Raw genomic sequence first — 11,042 nt, forward strand, 5'->3', positions numbered from 1 at the left:
AGATATGGTGGAGCAAATCCAGTTGATTCGACAAAGGATGAGAGCAGCTCAAGATCGTCAAAAGAGCTACGCCGATTTACACCGCTCGGACATTGAGTTTTCGGTAGGTGACAAAGTTCTTTTGAAAGTGTCACCTATGCGAGGTGTTATGAGGTTTGGGAAGAAGGGTAAGCTAAGTCAAAAGTTTATAGGTCCTTATGAGATTTTGGACCGTGTTGGCGAGGTAGCCTACAGGTTAGCTCTACCACCAGCTTTGGATAGAGTGCACAATGTTTTTCACGTATCTCAACTCCGGAAGTATGTGAGCGACCCGTCGCATATCCTTGAGATGGAGAACATCGAGTTGGATGAATCCTTGTCCTATGCCGAAATTCCTAAGGAAATTCTTGATCGCAAAGTTCGTAAGACCCGGAATGGTGAGACGGTTTTACTCAAGGTTCTTTGGTCTAATCATAACGTGGAGGAAGCCACATGGGAACCTGAGGAAGCTATGCGAGAGCGTTTTCCTAACCTTTTTGATCAGGTATGTTTGGTTACGGGGACGTAACCGTTGTTTTTTTTTAGGGGGGTAGGAGATGGTCGCGTTAGTGTTTTGTGTTCTCTTTGCCTTGTTTGATTCGTGTCGGGAGATGTGTTTGGGGTAACTTGTTGTGATGCTTGTGTAGTTCCTTGGAGTTGTTTCATGTGTTTGTTAGAGTCTTGTGTCGTGGTGTGTTGTGTTTGTGTGTAGTTGAGTGTGAACTTCGGGACGAAGTTCTTTTTAGGGGGAAAGATTGTAACACTACGGATTTCCTTTGGAGCCTACTCGACCGAGTAGAGCCTACTCGGCCGAGTAGTGCTCTTTGTGAGAGTTATTTCGGTTCTGTTGAGGAACACTCGGCCGAGTATAGTGAATACTCGACCGAGTGTAGACCACTCGGCCGAGTGTCGTCACACTCGACCGAGTGTCCGGTCTGGCGAAGTCATATTTTGACGGTTTGATTAGGGTATGATTAGGTTATTTTATATTTTCCGCGTCAGTTTTCTAATATCAGTTTTCAAGCGTTATCACTTCTACGTTACCCTAATCACATCCAAATCATCCCCTAATCCTTTCCTTGAGCATTTCGTAGCATCTTTGTGTGGATACTTGCGTAACTCTTGCGTATAAGGTTTTGTTGCCTTTGTTGGTAAGTTCTACCTTTGTATTTGTTGCATCTTTTTGGGTTGTTATACATTTATGTGGAAGGGGATGTTGGGAATTGTTCAAAGTGTAATTGTGTTGTATGATCTTTGTATAGGAGAAGACTTCGTAGAGGAGCCTTTTTTATTGTCCGTGTTGCTTCATCTGCTTTGTGATTGCTAAGGTAGGGTTTCCCTACTCGATTCTTTGTGCTTTACCTGACATGTTATTGTATTTATCGTTGTCTATTGATCATCGTAATGTGGAGATTGTTGTGACATTGTTGGTATGAGGGGATTGAGATGGCAGTGACGTCATGTGATTGTGATTGTGGTGGAGTCACTTGCGGGAGTGGCTTCACACCCTAGTTCGCCCTCCGTGGAACCCGCCACGGGAGGGGATGTGCACATTAAGGGACAGGGATTATTGTCGCTCGTTGAGGAGTTGGACTAGGTGGGATCGGCTGCGGTCACCTTTGGCGGCGAGGATTACTGTTGCGATGGGTAATCTGGCAGGGCTACACACTTTAGTGTGTAGTCGGTTACTATGTGAGCCAGGGTGATTGGGAGTAGACGATGATCAAACGAGTATTGCATTTATTTGTCTTGTTTGTTGCATAATACTGACCCCGTTGTTGTTTGTGGAATCTGCGGTGATCCATTCGGGGATGGTGAGCAGGCTTGACAGGTTTTGCTAGTGAGAGCTTGGGGATCATCTTGGGAGATTTGTCACCATGAGTCATAGCATCACCGTCGGAGTCTTAGCGAGTCTCTTTTATTATTAAGACTTCGGAGTTGTATTTCATTAGACAGTATTTGGTTTTGGATGTTGTAAACTTTGTTAATTACATTATTTTAATAAATGTGCTCAGTTCAGACGCTTTTGATATGTACTAACCTCGGGCAACCGAGATGGTAACACATTCTCATGGTAGGGTGGTCCTGGTAAGGCACCTTGCTATGAGGGGGTGTTACAGTGAACACGAAGTCTTTTCGAACAAGACCAATCTCAAATTCATCATCCTCATCCTCATCATCATCCATGTTTTGTACCTGTCCAAGCACACTAGATTCATCAAAAATGACATGGATGCTTTCTTCAATTAACAAGGTTCGTTTATTGTAAACTTTATAGGCCTTGCTATGATCGGAGTATCCAATAAATACTCCTTCATCACTACGTGGATCGAACTTACCCAAGTTGTTTTTACCATTGTTGTGAACAAAACATTTGCTTCCAAAACATCTAAAATATGAAATGTTGGGTTTTCTTCCACGCAATGATTCATAGGGAGTTTTATTTAAAATACTCCTTATCATGACACGATTATAGATGTAGCAAGCGGTATTTACCGCTTCGGCCCAAAAGTTCTTAGGCAACTTACTAGTTAATAACATTGTTCTAGCCATTCCTTCAAGGGTTCTATTCATCCTTTCAACCACACCATTTTGTTGTGGGGTTCTAGGAGCCGAGAAGTTATGGTCTACACCATTGTCATCACAATAAGCACCAAATGATGAGTTTTCGAATTCGGTTCCATGATCGGTTCTCATTGAAACAAGTTTTAAACCAAGTTTATTTTGAATCTTCTTTAACCAAATTAGAAACTCATCAAATGTCTCATCCTTAGAGCTTAGGAAGAGTGCTCAAACAAACCTAGAGTAATCATCAACAATGACACACACATAACGACTACCACCTCTACTTCTAGTTCTCATTGGTCCACACAAGTCGATATGTAAAAGTTGCAAAGGTTGAGATGTACTCATAATTCTTTTGGATTTGAAGGAACTTTTAACATGTTTACCTCTAGCACATTCATCACATATTTTATCAATTTCAAATTTTATATTAGGAATGCCTTCAACCAAATCAAGTCTTTTAAGGGTATTAAGAGTTTTTGTACTAACATGACCAAACCTTTTATGCCATAACCAAGGATCATTGTTCATTACACTCATGCAAGACATGGTGTGACCGGATAGAGAGTTCAAATTAGTCAAGTAAACATCTTTGACACGTCTTCCTTCGAGTATTAGTTCATTAGTAGTGGCATCAAAAATTCGACACATATTAGCATGAAATTCAACAACATTACCCTTATCACAAAGTTGAGATATACTAAGGAGATTATGTTTCAAACCTTTGACAAGCCGCACATTGTCGACACAAAGTAAGGATGACTTACCAACTTTTCCAATACCAATTACTTCACCTTTCTTGTTGTCACCAAACCTTACCGTGCCACCATCATACGCTTTAAGTGAGAGGAATTGGCTTCTATCACCCGTCATGTGACGAGAGCATTAAAAACATGACCATTGTCACCACAATAGTTGCAAATGATGTATTCGGGAAGACCTACATACTTCCTTCCTCTAAAATCGTTTTTAGGCTTCTGGATGCAACAGTCAGTCTGACTGTTCCATTTGAACCCCAAACCAGCGGTTTTATCACATTTCTCGGTTTGATTCGTGAGGAAGTTTAACACGGTTTGACTTCCTTCCCATTTTTCAGTGATGTTCTTAGCATTAACAAGTTCATTGGTCAAGTCATGGACACGTGAGAGAAGATGCAAATTCTTTTCTTTTTCTCTTTTGAGTTCATCATCGTTGTTGCTTTCTATGGACAATCTTTTCTCAACAATGAAGTCATGGGTGTGGTTGTTGAGCTTAGACACAAGATATATGATTTTTTCTTTGGACTCTTCATATTTAGATGTCATCTTGTCAAGTCTTTTGTTTAGATCAACGATTTCATCGGATCTAAGGTGAGGAGAAGAGCTAGAAGTGCTACATTCGGGCATACCTTTTTGAAAGAAGGTAAGCCTATCATGGAGATCTTCTATTTCATTTTTGAGACAAACAACCTCACTTTTGAGACACTCATTTTCATTTTCCAACCATTCACCTTTTCTTTTAAACTTGTCTAAGTCGTGGTCAGAAGCAACAGTCTTAGAGACTGTTTCTCTTAAGTCTACAACTTCAACTACAAGGTCATAGATCTCATTTTCAAGAGCATCTTTGTCCTTCAAAATGTCATCACGTTCCTTGGTTAGTTGGGAAACTTGCATCACCAAAGTTGTGTTGACATTCTCAAGGTCAGAGACGTCCGTGGGGGTCAACCTAAGACGCTCTAGTTCTTTAGTCAAATGCTTGTTTAACTTGTTGACTCTTTTGACTTCATTATATGCCTCAGAAGTGACGATACTTGTGATCTGTTGCTTTTAGTTCATTTTTCAGATTAAAATTCTCTTGAGCAATTTCCTCAATCTCATTTTGCATTATATCAAGCTTATTAGTTTGAGACCGACACTTATCAAGAAGTTGATCAAGAAGCTTACATACTTTCTCTTTGGAGTAAGTTCTAGCCTTGACCTTTAGATGATTTACCTCGTTGTCGGAATCGGAGTCGGAATCGTCGGGGTTAGCCATGAGGCATCTTAAGTGTTCAAGTTTTGAGGTTTTTGAGACTTTTTCTTTACCATGATTTGCAAGACACATTTTAGCCTCAAGTTCCTCCTCGATGAGTTCCTCATCTTCCTCGGAGTCGGACATTCCCCATATAGCACTCATGACTCTATGTTTATAGTTTTTTTTAACCTTTTCTCTTCTTTCCTTAGATTTGATTTCCTCCCACTTGGGACATTCTTTAATTTGATGAGTTTTGTCACCACATTTAAAGCATCCCACGGTGGAAGTAGGTAAATCTCTTAGGAAAGCGCTTTTTCGAGTAATTATTAGTGAACTTTTTGTTACCTTGTCCATTTACCAACCCGGCTAAGTTTCTTGTGAACATAGCAAACTCGTCTTCCTCCTCATCTTCTTCATCACTTGGAGAAGATGTGAGGGCGAGACTCTTTCCCTTTGATGACTCACTAGAATGCTTATCGAGATTAAACTCGTGAGCCATTAGTGATCCCATTAGTTCATGAAGAGATAGGGTTGACAAATCTTTTGCTTCCTCTATGGCGGTGACTTTAGGTTGCCATTTAGGGGTTAGACTACGAAGGATTTTTCGAATGATGTCCTCGGACTCGAAATTACTTCCTAGACTTTGAAGCTCATTAATTATACAAGAAAAACGAGAGGAAAATTTATTTAAAGACTCGTCCTTTGACATTCTAAACATTTCATATTGTTGCATGAGAAGGTCAATACGGTGTTTTCTTACTTGGGACGTCCCTTCATATGCAAGTACAAGGGAATCCCAAATGGATTTTGCCGTAGGACACCCGGAGATTCGACTAACTTCCCCCTCACCAACACAACGTTGAAGAATCGACATTGCTTTGGAATTCTTTTCGGCAAGCTTGAAGTCGTTCTCATTGTAATTTCTTTCCTCTTTTGTCTTAGTGAAACCGTTAAGAATATCGGTTTCCTCAATGACAAGAGGTCCATTTTGGATGATGTTCCAACATTGATAATCGATACTTTTGATGTAATGTTCCATTTTGAGTTTCCACCATCCAAAATTTGAACCGGTAAAGACCGGGATCTTGGAGTGTTTCTCGGAATCCATTACCCACGAATCAAACTCTAAGGCGGTTAGCCTCGATCAAGAGCACGAGGCATTTTCGATACCAATTGTTGAGTTTATGGATTCAAGTACCTAAGAGGGGGAGGGGGTGAATTAGGTACTCTTTTTTAAAAATTTTAACTTCAACTTTATTGGATTAAAGTAAGTTAGGTGAACAAAAGAGATTAGAGGATACTTTGAATAATATTGAAAGATTGAACAAGTATCACGATGAATGTTTGCTGAAGTATGAAAGCAACAATCGTTCTGACTGTATCTATTTGTCTCAGTTTGTGGAGTATTACTGCAGACCAAATACGACAGTATGATGAACTGTTGCTTCTAAGTTTAAGCAAAACAAAGCAAACAAACAAAGAAAGCAGCGGAATTAAAGAGATAAACAATGAACACGAGTTTTTGAATTGGTTCGGCAAATACTAAAGTGCCTACGTCCAATCTACCTTTTTATTACTTTTCCTTTAGTGATCTACTCCGACAACTAAAAGACCCTTGTAATAAAAGACGTCAACCTACTCCGGTTGCAAAGCTAGTACAAGAACTACTCCGTTCTATGACAAGCTAACTCGCAATCTACTCCGATTGCCAACTCACAACTTACTCTGGTTGTCAAGAGTAAAAGACTACTCCGTCTTAAACTCTACTAACACACTTAAAATGTAAAGGATCAAGTTTCCACTAACACATTCTTAACAAAGAATAGAGGTGGACAACTTTTACAAGATCAACACTTTTAAGCAAGAGAGTTTAGTATAGAAAAGCAACAGTGGCCACGACTGTAGAAACTGAAAGACACTTGAAGACTTTTTAAAGGATTTTGCAAAGAACACGGTTTTAAGCTTTAAAACAATTTGCAAAACATGAAAGAATTAATTCAGAAAAGTCTTAAGGATTTAATGAGGGAGGGACTCGGTATTTATAGAGGAGGTGAGTGAAGGGGGTTGCTAGGGTTTTGAAGGGTCAAAGACCTTGCATGTGAGGAGCAATAGTAACCACCCAAAACTTGCACCAAAAAGGAGTCTTTTGCAAAGGTAAGAATAGAGAAAGAAAGTTTGAAAGATAACCTTAAATGCTCATGCAAAATCAGAAAACAAAGGATGTGAGACAAGTCACATGATGACAAGTTAACACAAATATGGCAAAAAGGAACTTTTGTTTTCTTAAAATCCAAGGGATTGAATTTGCACAAAGAGGAAACATTTTGAATAATTCAAACCACTCTTTATTAGATACTACCTCCTTAATAAAAATCTGATTTTTATCTTTGTAAAATGATAATCACGTGAAAGCTTTTGAAAGATAAAAGGGACTTCAAGTTTCTCGAGTTGTGGCATAATCCAAACAGCTGTTTGCGTGTAAAAGCAACAGTCGTCTGGACTGTTTCTATTACTCTAATATACTTAACTTTCTCGCTTGTACATTAGATGACACACGACTAATTACAATGGGATTAGTAACAACTTCAACACTTCTTAATCCAAGCTTGATTACATCATTAATCCTGAAAAGGTAAACTAAGATAACACAAATCAAATGGGCATGTTATCATCAATCATAAGGAACCCAACAGTTTCTGCCTTGGCCTCGCTTACTGTTTCAAGACTTAGCGGTCTCGGCTGAGGATATCCTCAAGGAAAAGAGAAGACAAGAGAAGATCCGGACCCTCCTCTCCGAGTTTGAGAATTGGTGTTCTCCGGTAAATTGATTTTCTAGTATATGTTCTCATTTTTATTTGTCGATGATTATATTAATAGTTTGAGAATTGGTGAAGTGATTTTATGGTATTAGTATTTGTGATTATAATATGGTATGATTTTTGGATTTTTGCAGCCGACCAAGCCGACCAAACCTAGCCGGAGTGTTGCTCGCGTTTCACGGCGCTGTTGGATTTGAGAATTGGTAAAGCCGATTCATCGTCTTCCAAAAACAGTAGTGCAATAGCTCAGTTAAGTTCAGTTGATTCTGTTGATCCAAAACCGGCTCACTCACTGACTAATCACGGCTCTTCATATCCAACTCAATCAGTTGAATCCAAGACGACATTTCAAGAAACCGAACATTCTATGACCAAGGCCTCTATGAAGAATTCACATCGTGAATTTGATTTGAATGAAGGCATAGAAGAAAACGAATCAGACTGGCATCCAAAATCAATTCATGAAGCAAAGTTTTGCAGAAGCGCTGCTCTATCAGAACCAATACCTGTCGTAGCTAAAGTTGGGGATCCGATTGGCTTCCCCAAGAAACCATTGCAGTTTGGTGGAGAGCTTGGGTGAAAAAGATCAGGAATCACTAGTGCTTTTCGGTCCACGCCTCTTTCAGACCCTGAAATAAAAAAGGCACCTATTTCTAAAAGGTTTGAGTTTGACCTAAACATTGCTGCTACAACAGAGCCAGAATGTCCTGTTGATGGGGCTTCACGATATGTCAGACCGACCGTTTCTGAAAGATTTCATCTTAATGGCCATAGACTGGGTAGTTTGGGTATTGACTTGAACCACAATCAGATGGTTGAAGAGCCGTGTAAAAACAATTTCTACTCGCAAGGCGATACCCAACAACTTTCACGGAACTTTGATAGATTTGGCACTGTTACTTGTTCCGGAGCTGGGTACAGTCCAAATGTGTCAAATTGTACGAGGCAACCATATCTAGATTTCAAGCTGTAGATTCTTAACCAAAACCGCGATTATTATTGCTTTAGGTCTGTACATAACAACTGGTTTATGCGGAATTAGCTGTAATTTTCGACACGATACTGTGTCGTTTGTAAGGTATTGGCTAGTTAGCTGGCCTCTAATAGTAATAGTACCTGATCTTCTTGAATGTCTATTGTTCCACTAAGAAACTGAAACCCTGGCTAATTCCTATTTCGATGCCAGGGTCAGGCTGATGGTTGCAGTTTCAAGATCGGTTTTATATTCTAACACGCCTTCTCATACGAATGTCCTTTTGAGTTTGAAGTGTGGATGCAACTGCAGGTCTTCCATACGTGGTGCTAATATTCCACTTTGGAATTGAGGGAGGTTCGATTCGAACCCGTGACCGTTTGGTCACACTGACTCTGATACAATGTCCGAAACCATCTCAACCAAAAGTTTAAGACTTAAGCCGATGGTTGGAGTCCCAAGATCGATTTTATACTCTAACACACTTGTCGCGACAAAATTTAGCTTAACTTAGCTTAGCTGTGATCTCCAAAAAGGGATACTGAACATGAATCGGAAATGTATATCTAACCATTAAAAGGAAATCGGATCTTTTATTTGTTCCAATTTTTTGTTTCATCTTGTGTTAGGGATCTTACTCTGTCTTTCGAATGCATCATCTAATTACTACTGGTAAATTAAACTATCTTTGTTTGAATGAGAATGATGTGTCAACGGTCAACAAAAGAGAGAGTACGACACAAGATGAGACACAACAATGAGACGGAGAATTCGTGTTCCTTTCAAAGTTGTTCTAAGGGTAAGATTATTAGTAGTTTTGAGACAATATTTTGGTAAGTCTTGATTGAGACAAGACTCACTCAAGACTACCAATAATCTACCCTAGTCTTGAGAAAGTCTTAAGTTGAGTCTTGGAAATTCAAGACTCAACGTAAGACTTTAGGTGAGTCTTGATCCCACCTTAATGAAAAATTGTCCAATGAGTGGGCAACTGTGTCATTTCTTTTTGTTTAAAAAAAAATGTAGTGGAAAAGTAGATTCTGAGGTGAGTCTGACGGATAATGTATAAAGTATGAGGTGAGTCTGAGATATGTCTGAACAATAAAGAAATAATAAAAGTTAGTGAAAAGCTGATATGACAGAGTCTTAAGATTTGGGAGAGTCTGACTAATAATCTTACCCTAAGCTCTAATAATGAAACGAATCACACTGAGCTGACCATGTCCTTGGCCCATACCATCATAGTTCAATTCGGTGGAAGAAAAAAGTAGTAAAATAATTGGGCTTATTGGCCTCAAAAAAAAAAAAATGGAAATCCCCTTTGAGCTTATTTTGATAGCCCGATATTCTATGCTTTCTTCGTTTCAAATAAATATTTTATTCTTTTTGAAGAGTATTTATAAGAATCAAGCTACTACGCTATAAATCATCAATCAATCAATTTGTGAACTCAAATCATAAAAATAGTTGTCAAAAAAAAAAAATCATAAAAAATTTATCATAATATCATTTCTTAGGGACATTACTGCGTACGTTAGTAACACAGTACACGTCTCATTCGAATACAATTTAGATGAACTTAACATCTCTTACGTTCATGTATTGTCCCATATATAAAGCGGACAATAATTATTTTTCATATAATATATTCTTAGTTAAATTAAACCGATATGAGTATAATATTCCGTTGATAGTACGTAGTGTTCAGTTTAGACATGCATCACAGCTTCCCGTTCCAGTCTTGCGCTCAAGGAGTTGTTATACCTGTAACGATAACCCAAATTTTCAATTAGTATGAATTCACGTAAAATTAATTAATTGCAAAATGAATACAATACTCCGTATAATCAAATATGAAGGTGTCAAAGTTTATTTTGAGAGAGTTGAACTCCAAACGTATGTAAATACGTAATAGAGTACATTACCAAAAAATATTAACAGATAAGACTCGTATAACTTCACAATTTTCGAGTTTTATTGTTTAGGGTATAAGCCACGAGATAGAGAAAATGAAAATATAGTGAACTACAAATGTACTTTAGGAAGTTACGTATGTACGAGTACTAATTATCGAGCAACTGTCAATTATCTTAGTTAGTAAATTCATGGGTGATACACTGTTACTCATAACCTGGGTTCAAATCTCATCAGCATCAAAGTAGCCTTTATGTCGGCTCCTAATTGTCGAAAAATGTAATTAAGAAGGGAAAAAACTTACTTCCACACTTGAAATGGCGAGGAACTTGACGACCACATCGTTGAACAACACTAATAGCATAGTTAAGATTATCATTAACAAGAGGAGCAATTTTTGGAGTAATAACACTACAAACACATTGAATATCAGTAACTCTTATCCTTTGACAACAATAAGCACTTGGAGGAACCCTATACACCACCGGTGCACATGCACTCACTAGTATCCTCCTCTCCTCGTGGCACTGCGCTGGTGTCAGACCCCTAACCACTTGTTTTCCGCTGTAAAAACCTATGATTATGCACATTATTAGTGCCCATTTCACAACATACATGATTTTCACCATTTTAATATTTTAATATTCTTTTTTTTGTTATTATGTTATATTGTTATTGTTAATTTTGTGGTGTTTATTAGGTAAGTAAATTTATGATTTATATAAAGGTTGGTCCAAGGAATAAAATGGTTATTAGTCAAT

At 38.4% G+C, this 11,042-nt stretch overlaps 1 long non-coding RNA gene across 1 annotated transcript; it reads right to left on the minus strand.

The window, feature by feature from the left end:
* Positions 1 to 9,851: 9,851 nt before the first annotated feature.
* On the minus strand, positions 9,852 to 11,042 carry LOC141658538 (uncharacterized). Its single transcript, XR_012549294.1, has 2 exons — positions 10,586 to 11,042; positions 9,852 to 10,131 (listed from the first exon to the last, which is right to left on the minus strand). It is a non-coding gene; the product is annotated as an uncharacterized LOC141658538 (long non-coding RNA).

The sequence above is a fragment of the Silene latifolia genome, chromosome 6 (genome assembly GCF_048544455.1).
Source record: "Silene latifolia isolate original U9 population chromosome 6, ASM4854445v1, whole genome shotgun sequence".
NCBI lineage: Eukaryota > Viridiplantae > Streptophyta > Magnoliopsida > Caryophyllales > Caryophyllaceae > Silene > Silene latifolia.